This window comes from Nicotiana sylvestris, chromosome 8 (assembly GCF_000393655.2).
Source record: "Nicotiana sylvestris chromosome 8, ASM39365v2, whole genome shotgun sequence".
NCBI classification, from domain to species: Eukaryota; Viridiplantae; Streptophyta; class Magnoliopsida; order Solanales; family Solanaceae; genus Nicotiana; species Nicotiana sylvestris.
The window spans coordinates 53,799,260-53,810,836 of NC_091064.1; positions in this window are offsets into that span (position 1 = coordinate 53,799,260).

An 11,577-nucleotide genomic window follows, 5' to 3' on the forward strand; every position below is an offset into this window, starting at 1 on the left:
GGAGGGTTATGTATCTATTTGTAGATGACCAAGATTGATCTGGGGGCCATTGGTAGGCCCAATGAGGATGTGTATTCTACACCGGGTCGGATGGGTTGACTCCGTACTACTATTGTTGAGGGATGTTCCATTTGGTTGGAGTTAAGCTTATTCGTGTTCTGATATGTTCTATGAGTTACCCTTCTATGTTACGAGGGGTTGTGATTCGTTGGTTATATGCACATATGGTGCGGTTCTATTAGGGCCTTATATTGGAATTTGAGCGAGATGGGTATTTGGGTGTTGCATGATTGATTGTGCGTTGGTTATGTTCTTTCAGGTTTGTGTGGCATTGTGTTATTTGTTTCTCCATGGTTATGGTCATGCACCTTGGGTACTTGGTGTCGAATTGCGCGTGGTTATTGATTTTGAGTGTGGTGGCTTGAGGTATTTCATATGGATCAGTATTTGGATGGGGTCACGCATTCCAATAGAGTTATGTTGATATATGATCATTTGTGTTAGATTCGTGTGTTATGGCTCTACGGTGAGTGATGAGTCCTTAGCATTGCGTTGTGGCGGCAACTTGTTGAGCGTGTGGGATGGTTCTCTTATTGGAGTCATTTTCTATGTTTAAGTACATTTGAATTGTCGCATATTGGTGCACGGATTGCTCGGTCTGTAGCTCTAGGTAGTATTGATGTGACATGCTAGTAGAGTAGTTTGTATTTGATAAGATGAGGTCGTTGGATCTAGAATTGGTGCTATCGGATTTAATTATGGTATGTTTGGAAGAATAATATCAGAAGTCGGCTTAAGACTTGGCTTTGGTTCCTATCGGACGAGATATAGCTCCATGACTTGTTGATCTGATGAGTGGTTAAGAGTTTCTGCGTGTTTCTTTCATCTTTGGCAGTGTACAAAGGTTTAAAATAAGATTTTAGTTGATATAAGGTTTGTCACCGATGTCAATTTGGTTATCGAGCAGCCATTGCGGTCGGAAGTTATTGCTATGAGTATTTGAATTTTGTGGTATAGCATGTGATTGTGTCTTGGGTTATGGTTATGGCTCGATGTAGCTTGTTCAGACTTATATAGTGTATAAATGTGAGATTTGGGTCTTATAGGAAATTCCGGATGTTGGAAAATTGGATTCTAAGGTTTAGAGGCTAAGATTGAACTAAGGATCTTTAGTTAGGCTGTGTCGGCAGGATTATGTGGATTAAGGTGACGTGGGATCACCTCAAAGTACGTGTATGGTAAGATTATACGGCGATTTGATGGCTTTGGAACGACTCTTGGCACGTTCAAGGATGAACGTTTTTTAAGTGGGGGAGTATGTAACAACCCGACCGTTCGTTTTGAGCATTTGCACTTCCCTTGGTGGTTTAAGGGCATGAGTAGATCCGTATGATGTATTATGACTTGTAAGAATTGTCGGTTTTAGTTTTCAGGTTATTCGGAATTAGTTTTGAAGAATGATTCTCAACTAGGAAGTTTTATGTTGGAAGAGTCGACCAAGTTTGACTTTTGAGTATTTGACCTCAGATCGGAGTTTTGATGGTTCTGTTAGGTCCGAAGGGTGATTTTTGACTAGGGCGTATGCTCGGATTTGCATTTGGATATTTCTAGAAGGTTTCAGCACTCATTGGAGAAAGTTGGAAATTTGAAGGTTTGGAATGTTCATAAGTTTGACCGAGAGTTGACTTCGATGTTATCGGGTTCGGATTGTTGTTCCGGGAGTTGGAATAGGTTCATATGTCATTTGGAACTTATTTATTGAGTACATGAGGTCGGTTGTACTCATATTACACTTTTGCACCTTGCGTGCAGATTTGGAAGCTGACGTTGTTGTGTATGACGGGAGCTAGCATTGAAGGCGTACCTGTGTTCCGGTTATAGCTGCCTCTTGTTTATGGTAGCTCTAGACTTATAAAAAATCTATTTATGTATAATCCGGATGAATGATGTATTTATTTTACACTAGCTTTGTAAACACTAAATCTTAGAAGCTCATGATTTGTACTACCAGTCCTTGGGAAATTCTTGTATAAAAGCAATTGTATTATCATTTATTTTCTTGGTAAATCTCATTAATTTGGATAATTGTTAATTGGCTTACCTAGTGGGTATGGTTAGGTGCCATCACGACTAGTTGAATTTTGGGTCGTGACAATATCATTTGAAAAAAACACAATACATTTCTTGTTATTCATATTGATTCAACTTCTTATGATGAATATCATTGCTTGAAAGATTTAAATAACTTGACAATCCTATATAACGATCATTTGAACAAGTATGCATAGATGAGAATGGAGTAAACGCAAAGCACTGCGTTATTACCAGTGCAACACTAAGACAATATTACTAAATAAGGCGAATAAAGTTGTCAAGCCACTATAAAGAAAAAACACCAACATTGAAAATAAACGTACCGCATAAAATTTACGAGGCATTGATTTTCTATCGTTCTAAAGATAACAAAGTATGCTTTACGCCAAATGCTGATACTTTCAGTTTTGTTTCCGGAAGTTGGCTTAAACTGCCGTAAAAAAATTGCACCAAAGTAGAACTTTTTTCTATCCCAAGCAGTGTTGTATAATATAAACTCCTACAACGTCATCTGCAAGACGCCGTAAAAGGAATTACAACAACAGTAATAGGACTTAATTCTCATTGACGTCAATTGGAAAGAAATATGTTTGTGAATAGAATTATTGTACAGTAACTATGAATGAAGGAGTATGCAGTGATGGTTGAAGTTGGTTGCACGCGTTAGATTTTTTTGTATAAGGAGGGTACTTAATCTTGATGTGGAGATTGATTTACATTAAGTGGAAATTGGCAGTAAATATTCAATAACCATTGCGCACAATTGGCTTTAAATTTAATCTTATTAGACTTCTTCATAAATCAAAAGGACACAACTTTTCAAGAAAAGATACTTTAAAAATATTAGTTTATTTTTGTTTTTATTTATTTTTAAGTAAATAATTAAATAATCTAGAAAGGCATTTTGGTAATTTAACTTTTAGCTTTTGGGTACTTTTAAATATTATAAATTATTATGATTATTATTCTATAATTTATATAAATAATTATTTTAAATAAAAGTGTTACAATATATCTTTTTATTATCTGATTGAGGTTAGTTTATACCAGTAAGTTAAAAATTTTTGATAATTTTCTTCACTTATTAATTAGCATATTTTCTTCACTCTTCAATTTTAGGTTTGTCCTTTTTTATATAGGAATTAAGTTATATACATCGACAACATAATGAATTTTTTTTATAATCTTCTCTGAAACTGCATAAACACAAAAACAATCATGCATCAGTTTTCTTTTAGTGTAATTCAACATATTATATTAGGTTATTTATATTTATTTTAGATATTCACTAAGGAGTTCTACTTAACTGAATAAACTACAATTTTCGTTTAAATTGATCAGAAAGGTGTAAATATTTTTGACACTGTCAATGCTCAAAACTTAAAGTATTATGTTATGTATGTTCATTTCTTTTCTTATTTGTGATGATAGCCAAATCAAAATTTCAGTGAGTTTCAGACCTCAACATCCAATAATCCACTACTTTATTCTTTATGCTCTTCTTCCGATTTTGTTTTCTGCAAATTCGTTATTTTTTGTCTTAAATGATAATTTGTTGTTTAGAAAGCAATTTTCTTTGTTAATGTACAAATTTTATAAAATAAATTTAAGGCCTCTCAATATGGTTTCGCCTTAGGCCACGAGATCCTTGAGTTGCCCCTGATGGTTGTATGCATATGAACAAAAGATATGTATGTGTAATACATATGGATAGAAGAATAAACATGTAGGGATATATATATATATATATATATATATATATATATATATATATATATGTGTGTGTGTGTGTGTGTGTGTGTGTGTAATATATGACTACAATACAAAATACAAATTAGTCCATTATACCCAAATACGGAAGCAAAAGCCTAGACATAATTTTTTAGCATAAATAAGAATGCTTAGGTAACCATACAAACAAATAAGGCATCTGATAAAAAGAACATGTATCAAAATAAGACAAGAGAAGCCTAAAATCTACCTCAACACGGTATAATCTTGGTGTCCGTATATACACTCGTCAGCTTGCATATACATCATCTTCAAATACGTAGTATTTATCATATAAGTCTATTTTAGAAAAAAAATCATTCAAGTCGAGGTTAGTAAGATACTTACCTTCTCTGAAATAGGCTTCAACCTTCCAAAATACTTTTTCCTCTACCTTCAGCCTCCAAAGGATCAAAATCTAGCCAAATATTACTCAACGAGTAAATCTATAAGAATCAAATCCAAATGATAAACCTTCAATTTTGAATAAAATCTTAATAGCCAACAAAAAGCTAGCTCGAAACTTGCATGGCCGAAACCCGAGATCAAGGTCGGATCTCATTGACCCATAACCTCATGTGTCCAAATATGTAATTATTTCCCGAATACAATTCAAGATCGATATTCAAAATCCCAAAATATACTTTGTTAACTTCCAAGCTAAAATCTCTTTTTTTTTTCTTTTAGATTCATTGGTTTAGATAAAATCAATAATAGATCCAAGTAATAATCTTAGATCTAGGTAAGGATTCCTTACCCCAATAATGTAGATGAAATCTCCTTCAAGAAACCCCCCCCCCTCTCCAAATTCCTATTTGTAGCTCCCTGGATGACAAAATAATATCGACGCACGAAATGGAGCTATTTATACAACACTGAAAAAATGGCTTGGTGCTATATTGAGTGCGGCTGTAACGACCCGACCGACCGTTTTGAGCTTTTGCACTTTGTTCACCAGTTCTCGGGCATGACTTGCCCCATGTGATGTGTTATGACTTATGTAAATCGTTGGTTTTGGTTTTCAGGATAATCAGAATGGATTTGAAAGAACAGTTTCAGTTTGAAGCTTGAAATTTGAAAGGTTTGACCAAAATTTGACTTATTTGTATATGATCTCGGATCAGAATTTTTATGATTTGGTTAGCTCCATTAGGTGATTTGGGACTTAGGAGCGTGATCGGAATGCATTTTGGAAGTCCGCAGAAGGTTTAGACTTGAATTGGCGAAATTGAGATTTTGGCGTTTTCCGGTTGATAGGTGAGATTTCGATATAGAAGTTGGAATGGAATTCCGGAAGTGCAGTAGTACCGTTGTATCACTTGGAATGTGTGTGTAAAATTTTAGGTCATTCGGACATGGTTTGGTTAGGTTTTTGATCAAGAGCGTAATCTAGAAGATTTTGGGATTCTTAGGCTTGAATCCGATGCAAATTTGGTATTTTGATGTTGTTCGAGCTGTTTTGAAGATTGGTACAAGTTTGAATAAGGTTTTGGGATATGTTGAAGCCTTTGGTTGAGGTCCCGGGGACCTCGGGTGAGTTTCGGATGGTTAAACGAATGAAATTTCATATTAAAGTGTTGCAGATTTTGCTTCAGGTCTGTTGTAGACTATTTGTTCTATGCGATCGCGTATAAATAATTGCGATCGCGTAGGCTTAGTTGAGGGTTAAGGCAGGGTTGCCTTATGCAATCGTGTAGAGTGGGTTGCGATCGCGTAGGTCTTTGTGATGTGCCTTCGTGTTCGAGTGAGCTCAGTTGCGAACGCATAGGTCTGGGAGCTAAAGCTTCGCGATCGCATGTGGAATATTGCAATCACATAAGGTTAAATGGGGAGTCATCATTTTGTGCTTCACGACCGCATGGTTTTATCCGCGATCGCAGTGAAGGAAAATTTATAGCTGGGCAGAATATTTTAAAAGCCCATTTCCGTGAATTTGAGGCTAAGTTCCTCCATTGTTGGTCATTTCTAAACCTTTTTAAGGAGATTGAAGAGGGATTCAAGGGGAATTACTTGGAGGTAAGATTCTTGGACTTAAAATGCGATTATTATGTGAATTCCACCAAGAAAATTATGAAATCTAAGGCAAAAATTGAAGAACTAGGACTTGAAATTAAAGACTTAAAATTTGGGAATTGAAGGGTCATTTGTGGATGGATTTTGATGTTCTTGGTAAGTATGAATTTGTGAGAGAATGAGGATTTGATTTATGTGATTTTTATCGAGTTCCGAGATGTGGGCCCGGGGGGCGGGTTTGAGCAATTTTGGGATTTTTGATGTAATTGGATATTTTCGAGTGGGCTTCGTTCCCTTAGTATATTTTATTGATTATGCACTGATTGTGGCTAGATTTGGAGTATCTGGAAGTCGATTCGTGAGGGCAAAGGCATCGCGGGCTAGAGTTTGGACCTGATTGAGGTAAGCAATGATTGTAAATACTGTCCTGAGGGTTTGAAACCCCGGATTACACATCGTTGTGTTACTTTGAGGAGACGCACACGCTAGATGACGAGCGTGGAGTTGTGCACCATTGGGGATTGTGACTTGGTCCATCCCGTACGACTGTTAAGTCGCGTATTTGATTTGAAACCTTATGATATTCCATGTTCTAGAGACTTATATTATATTTTGGGTTGTATACCATGTTTGTGGCCTTGTGCCGACCTGCTGAGACCCTTAAGGGAACTTTCACTATTTTTCCTACTGTCCTGAGGGTTTGAAACCCCGGATTACACATCGTTGTGTTACTTTGAGGTGACGCACACGCTAGATGACGAGCGTGGAGTTGTGCACCATTGGGGATTGTGACTTGGTCCATCCCGTACGACTGTTAAGTCGCGTATTTGATTTGAAACCTTATGATATTCCATGTTCTAGAGACTTATATTATATTTTGGGCTGTATACCATGTTTGTGGCCTTGTGCCGACCTGCTGAGACCCTTAAGGGAACTTTCACTATTTTTCCTCACTCTATTTGTTTTGAAAGCATATCCTTAGTCATGTTCTACCTATTTATTATTTAAATATGGTTTCATCACTTTATTTCTCAAAAATGTGAAAACTGTTTGAGCTAAGTTCCCTATTTTATTGATGGTCCGAGTGATCGTGAGTTGATGACTGAGATAGACCCAGAGTCTGATTGTGAGGTTAATGACTGAGAGAGGCTGAGGGCCTGGTTGTGAGGATTATATATTTATAGATCGGGCTGCACGTCGCAACAATATATATATATATATATATATATATATATATATATATATATATATATATATAGATAGATAGATAGATATATAGATATGTATATGGATCGGGCTGCACGCCGCAGTGATATGTTAGATTGGGCTGCACGCCGCAGCGATATAGCGTTTGGGCTGTTGGAGCCCCTCCGGAATTTGCACACCCTCAATGAGCACAGTCGACTATATATATATATGGATCGGGCTGCACGCCGTAGCGGTTACTATATGGTACCTATTGAGAGTGAGTGCTGAGTGTGAGCGTTGATTGGTAAGAGTTGAGTCACGAGTGACTGAGAGGCTAGCCCGAGGGGTGATAGATATATACATTCACATGAGTGATGCTTGCCTGAGGGGCCTGGTTATGAACTTATTGATTTTTCACTCCTCTTTAAGTGAGTTCTATCGAATATGTTGATTTATTGACTGCTTTTACTCATGTTTACACTGAGCCTCTGTCAAAAACGTTGAATAAATGTTTTTAAACAACTTTCATTTAAGTTGGGGTTTATGAGATGTTCAGAACTTAATCACTGATTTGGCTTTTGTTATTTCCACTGAGATTTTCTTGTTATGAGGTGTTTATGACTCCTATTTTGCCCGAGGGGCTGTTTATGAACTATGTTTTGATCGAGGGGCCGATTATGGTTTTCAGCTCTTTTATTAAAAATGGTAATGAACCCCTACTGAAACTGTTGGAAGGCATTTTAAATGATTTTTACCAAAAGCTGGATTTTAAATGAGGCGATTGACTCGTATTCTGATTTAGCAGCCTATGTGCTTATTGAGTTTAACACAAATATGGATTCATTGTTTTCTACTGCTCAGTCTTTATTTACTCTTATTACTTACTGGGTTGGAGTACTCACATTACTCCCTGCACCTCGTGTGCAGATTCAGGTATTTCGGAATCTGATAACGGGTGTTGGTTGCTCAGACGCGGAGTCATCAGAGTTAGCAAGGTGACTGCACGACGTTCGCAGCTCTACATCCTTCCTCTCATTTCCATTTTTGTTTTTTTGTATTCAGACCTTGGTAGATACTCATGACTAGTGACACCCTGATGTCGGGCTTGTATGTTATTTCCGCATCGTTCATGTAGACTTACATTATGAAAAATTTGTTTAATTAAAGGCTTAAAATGATTCTTATTGACAAATGGTTAATTTGGGTGTTGTGTCGACTGGCCTTGTCTTCACGAGAGGCGCCATCACGACCAGGTCTGAGTTTAGGGTCGTGACAAGTTGGTATCAGAGCCTAGGTTACATAGGTCTCATGAGTCATGAGCAGGTTTAATAGAGTCTCGCGGATCGGTACGGAGACATCTGTATTTATCCTCGAGAGGCTGCAAAATCTTTAGGAAAAACTTTACATTCTTGAATTCTTATCGTGCGTCCTTGATTCAGCTTGAAAAGTAACTCTTGAAATTCCTTCCACGCGTTCGTATTCGCGCATGAGCACTCAGTATCAGATGTGCATCGATGGCTTGTAATTTCCCGATCAAGGGGCGAGATATGATCTCTGTGTGTTGATGTTGGGCCATTCTGGAGGACTTTGGGCCGGATTTTTTTGCCTATAGCTTGAGCACCGAGGTGCTGATTGTATGAGCAAGTGTTTTTGAACTTATATGTTCGGTAGTGTCCCTACTAGTGGAAGTGACAGCTGGATGGCTACGTGATGAGTATGTTAGTACTGCGAGATGTATCCATATGATTTGGAAGTGACGAGAAAGGTTTGCTAGAGGATAGAAGAACTATTAGGTGCTTGAATTCCTTCTTGAATCGAGGTATAGCCCCGAGTTATGGGCGTGTGAAGAAATCTTTTCATGTTTCCTAGTTGGGAGTGAAGTAAATTTCATGTTGCTGTATGAGTTCATACTCAGGAGGACTAAGTGACTATGTAATGTTTATGATAGTGGAAGGTATAGAGGAATGTTAGTTGAAGGTAAAGCAGGTGGGTTGTCTCCTACGGAGTGTTCTGAGGTTGTGTGATCCTTCTGTTGTATGTTAGAAGATCTCATTTACAAGTAAATTATATGTGTTGGAATTTAAATTTGAGACGTTTAAGAGAGTGGGGTTCAACTGTTGCGAGAGTGAATGCGAGATTTGCAGAAGAGTTATCTACATGAATTATGTTTTCACAAGCTTACAAAGGACTTAGTTTAATCTCATTATGGTATTATGGCATCAATAGAGTATATGTGTTACGAGTTATTGAGTGTGTTTGATCTATGGCTCGAGCCAAGTGGGGGAGTTTACTGTTGATTAGTTGATTGCACGGTTATGTGCTATGTTAGTTCCAGCTTGAGGAGTGCTGGTGAATCAGTTATGGCTTTCGGAGATTGAGCCCGAGGATGTCTCGAGTAAAGGAAAATTCTGACAAAGGTTATGTCATGCTTCATAGGTGTAAGAGAATCTCAGAATGTCTTGAGTTATTGTGGTAATGGATGCTCGGTGCATAGAGCAGGAAGTGGCTTGGTTGCTAGGACGAGATTACACTCTACGATGTCGGAGTGCTATTAGGGTATGGGTGGTTATGTTCGTTTGATCAGGCTAATTGCAGTTTGAATAGAGTGAATGACTCTCGAGTATCGTTCTAATGTGTTCAAGATTTTACATATAACAATTAGGTATTTTAAAGTTGTATATGTGGTTAGAAACTGAGTTTTCATTGGAAGATGTCAAGACTTGTGGTATTTTCTATATTTAATTAAAGGATTCTATATATCAGTATCAGGAAGGTAAAGGTAACGGATTTAGATTCGCAGGAAGTCTCTTCAGAGTAAAGCATTTCGAACATGGTGCTCGTAGGAATATCTGAGAAAGTATTTAGCGGTGTGTAAGCCTTAGACGGTGTGGATTTATGCTTGGGTCCCGTGTGGTAAGTCTGGGTTGAGGAATTGTAATATTATAACAAGAAGGAGTATTAAGTTAAAGGTAAATCAGAAGGAAACTCGGATAGATAGGATAGCGTGGTAGTAGGCCGAGTCGGTATGGTAAGGATATGATTTGTTCTTTGAATGTTTACGAGATAATGAGTTTCTACGGGTGTTTCGCGGCAATTCTCTTGGGTTATAGTGACCTGCGTAGCTCAGATGAGTTAGAAAGATTCAGCTCGGACGATTTAGTTTGTGCACATGGAAATTCGGAGAGTCCTCGACAGTTTCTACCATGGTGAGAGATGTATACTTTCTATAAGCATGAGGAGCATGGGATGTATAGTGGTTTTCTTCTAAGATAGGATTAATGGAAAGTTCTTGGTTAGTGAAGTACATCGTTGCTTGTGTCTTAGAAGAGATACAAAGTTCTTGCAATTATCCTAGGATGGTACAGTTTATGCGGTATGCTGTGTAGGATTGAGATTGGCATGTGTAAGGTCACGGTGCAGATTTGAAAGGAAGGTCATAAATTCTTAGGCAGCACGGGCAGTTTCAAATAATTAGAGAAATGAGATTTAGATGAGCTTCAGATGATTTGGGAAATGATCTTCAGATGATTAAGGAAATGGCAATGCCAATTGAGGTGAATCGACGAGGGTATATGTTTCAGGAAAAGGCAACGTGATTAGGTTGATGGTACTTCAGTAGTATTGTAGAACTTCTTGTCAGATCGGCTGCTGATATTTGAGTTTGCTTGACAGCATAGAAGAATTTTTGAGTATCTCTCGTGGAATGAAGGAGTACTAGAGGTGTGTTATATATGCGAGCGGCGGAATTAGGATCAGACATGGTAATTCGTGTGCTTTATGGACTTGGAGACTGGAAGTTCTCATATACAAGTTAACTTGTTGTTGTGGATGGCAAAATGTGGGTAAGTAGTCAGATGTTAGTATATGCTATGATTCAGTCATTGTGAACCTTCAGAGGAGTATTTATCTATTGTGGGTGATTAGAGCTGATGTGTGGTTCATTGGTAGACCTATATGGATGTGTGTTCTGCATCGAGATGACTTGTTGACTTCGAGTTGCTATTGATGAGGGATGTGTTGATTCGGTTGTTATTGAGCTATTAGTAATCGGGGGAAATCTACGAGTTATCTTTCCATGTTGCGAAGCATTAGTAGCTGTGGGTTATATGCACATATGGTGCGGTGTTGTTGGGGCCTCTCAGTGGAATTTGCGCGGGAAGAGTGCTGGGTATTGCTCGGTGGATGGCATATCGGTTATGTCTTTTCAGGTATGTGTAGTGTATGTCGATTGCTTCGCGGTGATTATGATGATTGCTTTTGTTTTAGACATCATATTGCTTATGGTTGTCGATTTTGAGCATGGTGACTTGATGTGTTTCATATGGACTAGTGATTGGATGGGGTCGCGCATTGGAGCGAAGCCATATAGATGTATGATCCTGCGGGTTAGATTCGTGTGTTCTATTTCTATGATGCATGACGGATTCTCAGCATTGTGTGTGGTGATACCGGTGAGCTTGCGGTGCAACTCTGTCTTTTGAGTCATTTTCATGATTTGAGCATGTTCGGATT